This window comes from Ictidomys tridecemlineatus, chromosome X (assembly GCF_052094955.1).
Source record: "Ictidomys tridecemlineatus isolate mIctTri1 chromosome X, mIctTri1.hap1, whole genome shotgun sequence".
NCBI lineage: Eukaryota > Metazoa > Chordata > Mammalia > Rodentia > Sciuridae > Ictidomys > Ictidomys tridecemlineatus.
This window is the reverse complement of record NC_135493.1, coordinates 26771129-26775435: the sequence shown is the minus strand read 5'-3', so window position 1 is coordinate 26775435 and position 4307 is coordinate 26771129. Positions and strand designations below refer to the sequence as shown.

General features: G+C 32.8%; 1 non-coding gene across 1 annotated transcript; it reads left to right on the top strand.

Moving 5' to 3' along the window:
* The first annotated feature begins 1897 nt into the window (after positions 1-1897).
* Positions 1898-2023, top strand: LOC120891209 (U6atac minor spliceosomal RNA). The gene has a single exon (XR_005735586.2). It is a non-coding gene; the product is annotated as a U6atac minor spliceosomal RNA (small nuclear RNA).
* Positions 2024-4307: the final 2284 nt, after the last annotated feature.

Genomic DNA, 4307 nt, shown 5'->3' with positions numbered 1-4307 from the left:
TATTGCATTTGGTAGTATGGCCATGTTGGCAATATTAATTCTGCCTATCAAAGAACATGGTCTTTGCTCCTCTTCCTCCTCCTCCCTCCTCCTGCTCTTCCTCCTCCTCCTCTTTTCCTCCTCCTCCTCCTTCTTCTTTTTAAATAATTTGTAAATACTTTTTTAGTTGTTGATGGATCTTTATTTTAATTATTTATATGTGGTGCTGAGAATTGAACTCAGTGCCTCACACATGCTAGGCAAGTGCTCCACCACTGAGCTACAGCTCCAGCCCATTCTTCTTCTTCTTCTCTTCCTCTTCATTCTCCTCCTGCTTCTTCTCCTCCTCCATCTTGTTCTCCTTCTTCTTCTCCTCTTCCTCTTCATTCTCCTCCTCCTTCTTCTCCTCCTCCATCTTGTTCTCCTTCTTGTAGATGGACAGAATGCCTTTATTTTATGTATTTATTTTTATGTGGCACTGAGGATTGAACCCAATGCTTCACATGTGATAGGCAACCACTCTATTACTGAACTGCAACCCCAGCCTGATCTTTCCATCTTCTAAGGTCTTTCACCTCTTTTGTTAGATTGATTCCCAAGGTGTTTTTTTTAGGCTATTGTGAATGAGATGTTTTATTTTTTCTAATTTCTCTTTTAGCTGATTCATTATTGGAGTGTAGAAACTCAATTGATTTCTGGATGTTAATTTTATATCCTGCTACTTTGCTAAATTCATTTATGAGTTCTATAAGTTTTCTGGTAGAGTTTTGGGTCTTCTAAATATAGAATCATGTCAGCAAACAGAGACAGTTTGAGTTCTTCTTTTCTTATTTGTAACCCTTTAATTTCTTCCTTTTGCCTAATTGTTCTGACTAGAGTTTCAAGGACTATGTTGAATAGAAGTGGTGAAACTGGACATTTGTTTGTATTTTTAGAGGGAATGCTTTTAGTTTTTCTCCATTTAAAATGATGTTGACCTTGGGTTTGTCATATATAGCTTTTACAATGTTGAGTTATTTTCTGTAGCTTTTCCAGTGCTTCAAACATGAATGGATACTATATTTTGTCAAATCCTTTTTCTGCATTTTTTGTACTGGGGATTGAACCTAAGGGCCTTTAACCACTGAACCATATCTCCAGCCCTTTTATTTTATTTAGAGACAGGGTCTCACTAATTGCTTAGGCCCTTGCTAAGTTGCTGAGCCTGATTTTGAACTTGCAATTCTCCTGCCCCAGCCACCTGAGCCTCTGGTATTATAGGCATGCAGCACCATGCCCAGCTGCTTTTCTGCATACATTGAGATAATCATGTGATTCTTGTCTTTAAGTCTATTTATGTGATGAATTTCATTTGTTGTTTTCTGTATGTTGAAACCATCTTGCATTCTTGGGATAAAACCCACTTGATCATGGTGCACTATCTTTTTAACATGTTTTTCATGTGATTTGCCAATATTTTATTGATAATTTTTACATCTATGTTCATCAAATATATTAGTCTGAAGATTTCTTTTCTTCATGTGTCTTTGTCTGGTTTTGATATTGGGGTGATACTAGCTTTATAGAATGAGTTTGGTGGAGTTCCCACCTTTTCTATTTCATGGAATCATTTGAGGAGGATCAGTATTAGTTATTTTTTAAAGGTCTTGTAGAACTTGGCTGCGAATCCATCCAGTCCTGGGCTTTTCCTTGTTGACTTTTGAGGACATCTTCAATTTCATTACTTGAAATTTATCTGTTCATATTTTCTATGCCTTCCTGGTTCAATTTAGGTAGGACATATATCTCTAAGAATTTTTCAATGTATTCAAGATTTAGAGGATAATTTGTCAAAATGGTTTCTAACTATCCTCTATATTTCTGTATTGTCTGTGGTGATATTTCCTTTTTCATAATGAACTTTAATAATTTGAGTTTTGTGTTGTATGAAAGGAGAGAAGGTTAGCACTCCCCTTGACAAGGATGGAAGAGGCCCTTGGGCCTGACAACACGCATACGGTTAAGGCATTGCCACCTACTTCGTGGCATCTAACCATCGTTTTTTAAAATTTATTCACCAATACTCAGCACCTGTGGATACATACTGGTTAGAGAGAATATAAATGGAAAAAACATTTCATAACCACATGTTTCTTAAACACTACTGATTTTTGGAGAATTCATTGTGCCCAGAAACCCTAAAAAGTTAAATAATATTTTGAAAACTTATTCAGATTTTAAATTCATTGAACATCTGAAAACTCATACCAGTAGTGAACATTGAACAGATTTTGTCCAAAATGTATGCCTTATATAAAAATGAATCATTTATAATAAACACTTTGACAAATGGGAAAAAAATAAAAATAATAATAATAATTTGAGTTTTCCTCTCTTTCTTTTAGGTAGCTTGGCTAAGAGTTTATCAATTTTGTTTATTTAAAAAAAACAACTTTTTGTTTCATTGATTTTTTGAATTGTTTTTTAATCTCAGTTTCATTGATTGTGGCTCTGATTTTCATTTTTTCCTGTCTTCTACTGTTTTTATTGATTCATTCTTTTTCTAGGGTCTTGAGATGTAATGTTAGATTATTTACTTGGTCTTTTTTTAATGTATGATCTCTTAGAACTGCTTTCATAGTGTCCCAGGGATTTTCATGTCATATCACTATTCTCATTTACCTCTAAGTATTTATTTATTTCACCTCTGATTACTTCTGCTATCCATTCATCATTCAATAGTAAGTTATTTAGTCTCCAGGTGATAGAGTTGTTTCTATTTTTATCTTATCATTGATTTATAATTTTATTCCATTATGATCTGATGGAATACAGTTATTATCTCTATTTTTTTGTATTTTCTAAAAGTTGCTTTGTGGACTAAGAGATGGTCTAGCTTAGAAAATGTTCCATGTGCTGCTGGAAAGAAAGTGTATTCTGTCATTGATGGATGAAATATTCTATATATGTCTGTTAGGCCTAAATTATTAATTGTATTTTTTTAGTTCTGTAGCTTGCTTATTAAATTTTTGTTCAGGAGATATATCTAGTGATTAGAGAAGCATTTTAAAGACACCCAGTATTATTGCGTTGTGGTGTATTTCATTCTTGACATTGAGAAGGGTTTATTTTATGTAAGTATTTATGATCATTATATCTTATTGATCCATAATTCCCTTAAGCAGTATGAAATGACCTTCTTTGTCTCTTCTGATTAATTTTGACTTAAAGCCCACTTTATCTGGTATGAGAAAAGTAACCTCTGCTTGTTTACAGTATCCATGTGAATGCAATATTTTTTCCCATCCTTTCACCTTAAGTCTGTGGATGTCTTTGTCTGTGAGGTGAGTCTCTGGAAGACAGTATACTGTTGGGTCTTCTTTTTAAATCCAATCTGCTTATGTCTTTTGATTGATGGCTTTTTACCATTTACATTCAATTTTATTTTTGAGATGACTTTTATTTTCTGGCATTTTGATTTATTTCTACTTTTTAAGTTGAATTCAATTATCCTTTGAGTAACTATTCTTCTAGTGTAGTTACTCCCTCTGCTGGTTTTCATTTTTATTCTCCATTTCTTCTTCATGAAATATTTTATTGAGTATATAGTACAGGACTGCTAGTTGTGAAATCTTTTAACTTTTGTTTATCTTCAATTCTGAAGTCTAATTTTGCTGGGTATAATATTTTTACTTGACATTCATTTTCTTTCAGAACTTGGTATATATTATTCCAAACCCCTCCTTGCTTTGGGGTCTGGGTTGAGAAATCAGATAAAATTCAGATTTGTTTACCTCTAAATGTGACCAGTTGTTTTTCTCTGGCATCTTTTAAAATCCTATCCTTGTTCTATATATTAGGCATTTTCATAATAATGTGTCTTGGAGTGGATTTGTTGTGATTTTGTATATTTGGAGTCCTGTGTGCCTCCTGTATTTGATTTTGCATTCCATTTATAAGGTTTGGAAATTTTTCTATTATTTCATTGAATAGATTTTGCATTCCTGATATGTGTACTTTATAGCCTTCATCTATTCAAATGAATCTTAAATTTGGCCTATTCATATTATCCCATATTTCTTGTATATTCTGTTCACGGTTTCTTAATATCTTTTCTTTATGGTTGATTTTATTTTCAAGATTATATGGTTTGTCTTCAAGGCCTGAAAATCCATCCTTGAATTGGTCTCATTTATTGGTGATGCTTGCCATTAAATTTTTAATTTTATATTTTTATTTCTTCACTTCAAGGATTTCCATTTGATTCTTTTTCAGAATCTCTCTTTATTAAAGTGATCTTTCGCTTCTTGTATTTTCTCTCTGATTTCACTCTTTACATCATCTTTTAG